The sequence below is a fragment of the Meleagris gallopavo genome, chromosome 7 (genome assembly GCF_000146605.3).
Source record: "Meleagris gallopavo isolate NT-WF06-2002-E0010 breed Aviagen turkey brand Nicholas breeding stock chromosome 7, Turkey_5.1, whole genome shotgun sequence".
Classification (NCBI taxonomy): domain Eukaryota; kingdom Metazoa; phylum Chordata; class Aves; order Galliformes; family Phasianidae; genus Meleagris; species Meleagris gallopavo.
This window is the reverse complement of record NC_015017.2, coordinates 22,388,191-22,398,252: the sequence shown is the minus strand read 5'-3', so window position 1 is coordinate 22,398,252 and position 10,062 is coordinate 22,388,191.

Sequence of the window (10,062 nt, the reverse complement as noted above, 5' to 3'; positions counted from 1 at the left end):
GTGACGGGTGTGCAGCGCGCGGCCCGCTGCCTCGGCACTGCCAGGGCTGCGGAGTTACGTGAGGGGAAGGGAAGCAGTCGAAGCTTTGGTTGCGTCGAGTTTGCACCGGCGTGCGTCTCTCATCGCCAGAGGCTGCCGAACACGTGGACTGGCTTCGTTGGTGTTGGCTTCTCTGGTTTGGAAGTATCCCCACATAGAAGGCAGCGCTGCGGATGCTGTTAGTCAGATACGCCAAACACACTGAAGTTCCGTTGCTCTTCAGAGTCACCTCTCCAGATGATCCATATGTGTTCACTATTATTTTTTTATTATTTATTTTTCATCTTTTGCAGGGCAGTTTTTTATGGCTCACAGAAATGTTTGCAGCGACTCCTGCCTGGTACGTTCTATTTTTATTAATTATTACTGTTGTGGTTCTAAAGCTTTGCTTTAGTAAATGTAGTCTGAGAAAAAAAAAGAAAAGGCTTAAAGCCTGCTGTTCTCAGTATTTAACCTGGGAACAACAGGGCAAGCTGTCCTATGAGTGTTTTCTCTCATGTTTGACTTGAAGGGAACCGCGCTCAGCATTAGAAAAGAGATTAGTTTCTAATCGCCTGTAATTGTGATTATCATTTGATCCATTGTAATCCACGTCTCCCTGAAAAATTTATTTCACTTATTGAAGTATGAGTGTGATGAATCTCAGGAAATGAGCCTGTTCTTTTTGACAGTGCTAAGCCTAAGTAATTGGACAGTAATGTCAGCTACAATGGCACATCGGTGAGTGCAGGTTTCTTTTGTGGCTGTGTGAAATGCTTTCCGGTAGATTTATAGTAGCACATTGCCTGGATAGTCCTGAGCATGTGTCTTGGTAATAGAAGGGCCACTTATTTCTTGTGCCATGTGGAGCTGCAGAGGGGGCTCTTGCTAGCATTGTGTCTGTGAGATCTGGTGTAGCTCCCTAGTAATGGTAACGGTTAACAGGTAAAAATTCCACATCTGAGGAATTAAACTTATCAGTTTTCAGGAAATCACATGAGTCTTTTCAGCGCCCGTCCGGAAGCTTGCTACCTGCTGTGCTTAGTTTCAGAATCCAGTGTTATCATTTTCCTCTCCAAAAACTGTTTATCATCTCATCCATCTGTGCATCAGATTACTTTATTCCAAAAATCACAGACTCTTCTGGGAAGGATATGACCTCCTGCTTGGCTCTCCAGGGTGCCAATTCTTTGTCCCTTGTTGTGAACAGCCTATACAAGCATGATAGCAGGCTTTGCATGATCCTTTCAGAGCTATTTGTTAGGCTGTCTTGTCTACGTGGAGCTTCACTGGCTGCTCAACATCTTTCTTCAACAGAAGCCTTTGCAGACTGAAGCACAACCTGTGATTTTTAGTAGTTCATTAGCTAACTGTTATTTAGCACAGGTGATTGTTTTCTTGTGCCATGTTGGGGAGATGCACAGCCTCCATTGGGGTGAGTGTCTGTAATCATCATATTCATGGGTCTACTTGCTTGTGCATACTGGGGGGAAACTGGGAGGTCTTCTGTGTGTGGTATGTGAGGACATTGGTGCAGTGATCCCCCACGTGTGGCACACAGGTTTGGGAATAAGGCAGAGTGCTCCTGGGCTGTCCCTCCTGCCTCTTTTATGGTGTGAAATCCTTCCTGGTGCTGAAGTGTGGTACTTCTGGCTGCTTGGACCAGCCCTCCCATTTCCATAAATTCTTTTTCACAGCCAACTGTATCACAAGTAATAGCTCTGACAAAACAGTATGCTTTTCTCTGTAGGAAGGGATTTGGTAGAACAGCTATAAAATGGTATTTTTTGTAGTGTTATACAGCAATGTTACCCAGGCTCTTCAGCCTGGAGCAGATGGATCTAAGCCGACTTTCTAGTGGATTTAAGCAAATTCAGGTTGAACTCATAGGTAAATCTTCATTTAAAGTGTTTTATATGCGAATATTTAGATGACAAAAATCTTTAATAAGAGCATGCAGGAAAAACGCTCTCAGTGTGAATCACTAAGTAGTTGCTAACACTGCTGTAGATGACAAGTGTGAGGGAAGATGAGAGATGTGTTTTGTGGGAGCAGATGTAGGCTGCGTTGATCATTTTGTGTCACTGTGAGCTCCACTTGTCACAGATAGTAGCAAAAAGATTTTTTTGCCTTCCTTGCAACTTCTGTACATCTTTTACCCGTGCAGTCTGAGCAGAGTTTGGGCAAAGTGTTCAACATGGAGAATAACCTAGGCTGCTTTGGTGATTATTTTAAGGTTCAATTTAGTGGGCAATGCTATTTGGAGCTGAGAAATGCTCTGTTGCCTTGGTGTGCTTGGGTGAGTTCTGATCTGTAGTGCCAGTTGACTGTTTGAGATGTGGAGTGCAGTTTCTGCAGCAGCCTATTTCTTGAGCTGATGCTGCCTCTGGCTGGCAAATAAAAGGTCTGTCCCTGCTGGAAAACTTGAACATCTTGCCTGGAAGAACAGAACGTTCGCTGTTGTTTAAGGAAGATCTGCTCAGCAACACACCTCCTGAGTGGATTAGACACACCTGAGGCAAGTACTGCTGTCCGTTAGGACTGACACACTGAATGGACTCAAACTGTGGGCAAACTGTGGAGGTCCTTGTGGGAATACCTGAGCACGTGCTCTGGGATTTGGCACTGTCTCAGTTTCCTTAAGCAGTTTAGTTAGAGCTTGTGAATGGCTCAAAGATGTAAACTTAAAGCATTTTTCTTTCCTGTGGTGAGAATATATATAAACCACAAAAAATGATTGCCCTCAGAATTAAATAGGTTTTCTTTTTTTTGTTTAAAAAGTGATTGAGTCAACATGATCAGGAGTGAGTAAGTTGAGGTGGTCTTGGCTTACAGAGCCATGGCTGTCCCGTGGGCTGGTGGGGGACCCTTTCCTCAAACTGTGTAGCTGAGAGCATGAGAAGAGAGGGGGGTTTCATCTGTGAATTGTCCATGAAGAGCACTCATCCTCCTATTCTGCACACACATCTATCCTGAAATTGTTTCTCCCTTGAAGGGAAGGGATGAAAGGAGTACTGCTCAGATTCACAAGTGTTCCTGGCTTTTCACTTCTTGTAGCTGCTTAGCTTACTCCATTGACAGCTGCTTTCATATGCATTTCATCCATATTTCACCTGATAGTATTTTTCCCATTGGTAGAACGCCAGTATCTGGGAACGACATGCCTATTATGAACACTGCTATAAATCTAAGTAAATGAAATTAGAATGTTGTTTTTCACTTTTATGCATGGCTTGCCATGTAGCCTACCTCAAGCTCCCTGAATGTTCTCTTTTTTCCCCCATTATTATCGTTCTTGGTTGTTTTTTTTTTGATTGACTTGGAAGCATATAGCCCAGAATGAGAAAGAAAACTGAAAGCATTGACTGCAGAAGTAGAGCACAGCAACCACTAATAAGCAATTACGTGGGGTGGTAGATGGGAAGTTGGCTAAGAAAATACAATTGCCATCAGGCTTTCTTACATTATTAAGCGACTTTGCATCTAATTCTCAGAGCTGGTTGAAAAATCGATTAAAAATAGTAATGGGAACATTTAACTGTAAATAAAGTAAGTGGCCACACGATGTCCCCACTGTTCCATGCTAATGCATGTGGTGGGGCATTTATAGCTTAGTACAAAGCTGACACTTAAGTAACAAGTGTTACTTTTTACGTTGGAGGTTTAGCATTCATTTTTATATAACCTGTTCTTATTGATAAATCAACCAATTAACACCTGGTCTAATAGCTGGAGAAAGTAAAAGGGGAATGCATTGGTTAACTCACTTGCTTTTTGTCTGAGTTCTTTAAATCCCAAAGACTGGGAACAAATAAGACTTGATTTTTTTGAGGCAACACGTGTTCATTCCATGGGAATGCAGTTTGGTCACTCCAGTCAGAACGAGAAAGGGATTTAGAGAGGTAATTTTCTGCTTTTATAAAAGCTATTACAGTTGGTTTATATTTTGACTAGGAAAGTTAGGGGCTGTGGATTTCTAATAACTTGTTTAGACAAGGCAGGTAACTAGGAACAAACTACGGTACAAAAATAAAAGTAATGGTTTGGGGCTGTTAAGGCAACTTACTGTGGAAGGAGTTTGCTTTAAGCAGAAAGAAGACATTCTGCAAAATTAATGTGTCCACGCAGGAAACTTATGCATAGAATAGCTACAATGATAACATGTGCATCCTGGCTTCCAAATAACAGATGTGCCCTGAAATGCTGTATGCACCATGTGTGAATAACCAGATGGTGGTTGGTGCTGCACAGGTATAGAGCATAATGAGCTCACTGTAAGGATGAAAACACTCCCAAGTCCAAGACCACACTGTTATATGCAGGGTGGGGTAGTGATGTTTTCCTTAGGAATTCCTATAGCTACAGCAAATATATCCATCCAGTTGCTTTGGTTTTTCAGTATCTCTGAAAATCACAGCCAGATTGTTGAAGTCCCATAGTACTTGGTCTGAAGAACAACATTTTGGGTAGCCTGTTGTGCCTGAAAACTCATGCAGTGGGGCTTTGAATGCCTGGTATAGACAGACATCAGCAAGTATGTCCATGTTCATACTTTCTGTACATGCATTTTGGTTCTTCAGCTTGTAGAGGATCTGCTTCTTCCCTGAGAGACTCGATGGGTTCAGTTGTCCCTTCTCTGGTGCAGGAGTTGTGAATTATACTTTTATATTTGTGGTACACTTGCCTTTTGTTACTGAACTGATTGGTGCAGTACTTGCAGCATCCTGTGGTCTCGTTTGCCTGGCAGCTTCCAGAGTTGGATTTTTATCTAAATAACTACAGAGATTATAACAGGTGATTGGCATTTCACTTATAAGTGATTCTCTGGGAGTTGGTGAAAGTGAATGTACTTTCTTAAGAGAGACATTAAGAGGGACTGCTCAACCAGTAAGCTCAGAGTGCAGCACAGAGTTTAGCATACAAACTGTCTGTCTTTGTCTGTGAAGACATGCTGCCCAAATCCTTACAGTTGTTACTGAAAGGGCTTGGAAAGGGACTAATATTTTCCAAAAAGCTATGTCTACTTGGTGTTTAGTGTGGAAATTATGTGCTTTTTTGTGTCTATGATTTTCATGACCAGTGTGAAAAGTTTTTTATAAAGGTGGCTTATGCTGCCAGCTACTATAGTACACACCAGATTCCCACTGAACTGGATTCATGCTGCTGCTACCACTGCTGCTCAGACAGCTGGCTCATCGACATCACAGGTGGCCTTGCATGAAATACTAAACTCTGGTGGAGTTGTAAACAATGGGGCTCTTATGTGCCCAGAGACTGCAAATCTGGACTCAGACCTACTCTCTCAGCTACGATGCTATCTGATGTGATCGGGCAAAGAAAGCTGACCCAAGTAGAGAAGTCTTTACAGTGCTTCTGGAACTGAAAGACCTGAACTGCAGTACAGCATGCACAAGTTCCCTGCATGCTGGCAAAGTGGCTCATGGGAGCAGTCTGTGTTTGCAAGAAACCTGCACTGCTGCTAACTGAGAACCCTGTTGTATGGATTTTAGTTACAGAAGAGTAATTGCTTTACTAAGTACAAAGAGAAAGGCCAGCTTGCAAGTGGGGGATTTTTGTGCACTAATTAAACTGTGAACAGTTGCTCTTGAGCTATGTGAGACAGCATATATAAGGGACAGTTGCTTTTTGGATATAAACTATACAGTATATGGGTCACATGCACGTTTCATAATATGTTTTATGTCTTGTTGGCTGCTGCCTTCCTTTTTGCTTCCTTTTCTAGAATGGGGGCTAATTAGTGCAGCCTTTCAATGAGGGAGCCAGCTGCCCTGGGGTTATGAATTCTCTTTTCTTTGTTCCCAGAGGGAATGAAGCAGGAGATGGCGTTCCCGCCTGGGAGGCTCCAGATCACTTACCACATCCTGTACTGCATGCCTGCCTGTGTAAATGCTTAAGGGAGAAGGCAGTGTAGTAGCAAGAGGAAACATGCTCTCAGGCTCTCTATCTACTGCACAGTTTCTCTGTCCCAGCATATTTGGCTGAGTGTGTGTGTCTGCGTTGAGCAGGAGCTCAGTGCTGCCATGGCTCAGTGTAGCTGCTCCCCGTTTGCTGCAGGAGTGGTGATTTGGGTGTTACTGTCTCTGTGCCTAAGAGGTGTGTGCCATGTTATCATCCAGTTTGACTCATGAATAATAATGCTGGGGAACACTGCTCTGTCCAGGTTGTTGGCCCTTGTGCGTGCTGGCCCTGTCCTGTTATCCCAGAGCCAGGACAGAATGGAAGGTGTGTTCACAGCTATATTGTCAGCGTCTTCCCATGAGCTGGCACTTTTCAGCCACATTTGTGCACCAGCCCCTTGGCCAAGAAGAAAATGCAGTTTCGTCTTTCAGCACTGAAGCCAGGCTTTCTCTGGACAAATTCTAGAAAAGTGAAATAGGAAGCATTAATCCAGCTGGTAGGTATCTGTAGCTGCCAGTTGGTCCTCATCTAGCACACTTACAAATCTTAAATTCTGTTCTTACCTCAGTAGCAGAGAAGCTGGGGGTACCCTGAGAATACTGTGGAGTTTGAAACTTGCCTGGCACTGTAGGGAAAGCAGGAAGGAGAAAACAGCCATCACTGAGTGGTAGTGGGAAGAGGCAGGAAACAATGTGCTTTTAATGATAAAAAAAACTTAAAGTGAAAAACAAGTGAAAAACTTGCTTTACTGTTGTGGAACTTCATTTTTGTGAAGCATATTTTTGAATGCTAACTCTAAAAAAACATCCTTGCTGTTTTGAGGAGAGAAGCATAGAGATCATTTAGCAGTCTGTAGGAGTCTTTAAGATGAAAGTGTGTTTTTGCTGATCCCTGGCTTGCATGACCTTAAGTTTCTTGGAGCACTGCGGAGTCTTAATAATAACCTTGTGTTGTAATTAGTGGTTCTTCAAAGAAATGCCAAGCTTCAACCAATATACTACCAAGGCTGATTTGCTTAATGAACTGATAGCAGAAGGCAAATAAACCAGCTGCTGTCCTGTATGCCTGATAGGCTGCCCAGCAGTTGTTTGAGCATTTTGAAGGGACCTTCATGTGACGTTTGTGACAGCAAGCTGTTTTCTTGCTGCCGCTCAGGCATTTTCTTCCATTTTTTATTGACAGCAGAATTGATATGGCCCTGTGTCCTTAACACAAGACCAGCGTAAGTCAGTCATGTACAATCTCTTGAAATCCTGTTAATATTAAATTTTCATTGCTGTGTCCATTTGTTCTCGTACTGTTAGTTTTTAACTGAAGGATGGGCTGCACACACATGGGAGTCATTAAAGAAACAGTTAAATATAGCTTTACTTTTTAAAAACAAATAAATTGTATATGTTGCTTAATTGCATGATGATATCTAGCAATACTTGGTTCATTCACATTCACAAATGTGTGGATTGCTTTGACAGTTTTAATGGGAGATTCTGGAAACCTGGGCTTTCTCCCTTGTGATAGCAATTGAAGGTGAAAGCGAAGTTGTATACTCATGAAAGCAGGGAGAAAAACATATTTTGCAATAACAATGGTTATACTCCTGTGTTCTTAATCCCTCTTATTTACATCATTGAAAATGGATGTCTGAAACTGGAGTCTGTGTAAAGCACACCAGTCTTCATGAAAAATCAGAAGAGTAGTTTGAACAGTCTTGCCAGGCAGTGAAGATGTCAGGCACTCCTGTGGAGAACTTGCAGCAGGAATAGTGGGCTCATTGCAGACTAACACTGTTATGAAGGTTGCCTGAAGGCAGTTTTGGGCTTCATCTGCATCCAACATTCATGAGTATTTACTGAAGGGGAACATCCTTCTATAAATGCCTATGTGCATCTGTGCATTCTTCTTACAAGAAGAGCAATGCCTGAGCTTTCTTTTGTGTTGAAATGTCAAAATATGTCTGCTGTGTTTGTATTTTCTCTCTGCTGGAGCATGGCATCTTCCCTTGCGCAAACACTATTGTGGCAATCTGACTAATGAGTAAGTACTTTCAAAATATGTCCACTTGGCTGCACTGTAGATTTATAAATGTTACCTTAAAAATCTTCTGCTGGTTCTTGTTTCTGGAAATAGTACTTAACCTGAGGTTGAAAAACTTTTTATTTCTTGGGATGTTTCCAGTGTTCTGGTATCAGTTCTTTTGTGAGAACAAAACTTTGGAAAGTTTTGATGTTCAATCTGTGCCGTATTCAGCCTAAGTTTTGGGCAAAAGCATTTTTTGGTGCTAACCTCCAACGTTAGGATGGGCTGGTGTGAGCTGGGTGCAGCCAAAGGCTTGGCACCTGTCCTGCTGGGCAGGAGCCGGGGAGAGCAGCAGCACAGAGCCCTGCTTTGTGCTCACTGTGTGCCAGCAGCCCTGGCTGTGCCTGTGTTGGTGCTGGTTGGCACTGGGCTTTTGGGCAAGTGGGGAAAGGCAACTTGACTCATGCAGCCTGAATGGGGGCATTAGAGGGTGGGTTAAAGCAAGTGAGGAAATATCTTGAGAAGGTTACTCAGACTTTCCCTGCTCTCCATGCTTTTCTTCCCCCCTTGGAGGTTTCCTGCAAAATCTGGGATGTGGCCGATCTTGCAAGGCCTCGTAACCAATACTGCTATCTCTTCTGACATATGGGAAATGTAAATCAGGAGCTGTGCACCTTCACTCAGCTCCAGTATGATCCCTACTGGTGGCTTCCCAGGCAGAGATCTGAACCCTATCTGATTTGAAAATTGTTTTGATTTGATATATGCAAACAGTTCTACTTGTTCCGTATCTCTAGCATTGCCTGTTGTGAACTGGTATTATATTTTAGCTAGCAGAACATAAACTAGCTATATTTTAGCTAGTTTAAAATGTATAGGTTACTTCATTCAAACACTGCCTGTTATGTTCCATATTGCTTCATCAAACACTGCATTAGCTTTGACAATCACACACAGAAGAACAGTGTTCGGCGTTAACAAACAGCATTACTTGGCAGCCTGACCACCCAGCTTATAAAAAGGCTTTGGCTTTCACATCAGTGGGATCTTTGTATTGCTGCCAGCATGTTTTCCACAACACTGCTTCATGGTTGTGTAAAACTTCTGAGAGGGGAAGACTTATAGCAATAACAGGCTACACTATTGTGCAGCAAGATTATACGCTGCTTATCATAGATGAAGTGCTAAGTGCTGGCTGAGTCATCAAAGGGATTGAGATTGATGTGCGTGAGAGCGGATAGCTGCGTGTTTGTCTTCTTCCTTGTCTTCCTTGGTGTAATATTGTGTTAGCTGTTGAGCCTGAGTACTTTCACCAATACTTGCCCTGTTAGCTACTGCCAATTTTGACTAAGCGCTGGTCACAACAAAGAGCAGCAAATTTCTAAACTTGTTCTTCCCTAGCTAGATGGGATGCATCTGCCAAACTCCTTAAAGGAGGTCTTATAGATAGTGCATATGGATTACCTGGATTTATACTTTGCAAGTATGCTTCATCATGATATGAGAATGATGGCTTTTAGAGAGATTTTAATCAAGAAACATTCCTCTTACAAAATTAAATGTATTTCTCTCTATTATGTGAACTAATAGCATTTCCCCCTTTTGATATTCTTGTGAATACCAGTGACATTTACTTCAAATACAAAATTTAGCCAGCATGTGTGTTTACTTCTGTGCAAAACAGTGGCTTGACTTAAAGCCAACAGTAAAATAATAACTTCAGCTGTAAAACTTAAACAGTAATGTTTCAAAAACAGTTTATTCAATCAGGAAAAAACAGGAATCTTTTACAAAATGCTGTACAGAATTCAGGAAGCTTGCAGGTGAGGTCATCCAAACACTTTAGTGATACATCGAGAGCAAATAGCGCCTATGACAGCGTAACACTAACACCTTAATGCTACAGGGAAAGCTTTGCAGCAAAAAATGATAGCTTGCTATTTCCTGAACAGCTTAAAAACAGATAGTGGAAGCATGTATATTTAGTTATGTGCTACGGGAGCATTTCAGTTGTTACTGCAGAATCTTAGTTTTTCTCTTCCTTTTCATCTTTCTTCTCTTTCTCTTTTTTTTTCTCTTTCTCTTTTTTTTTCTCTTTCTCTTTTTTTT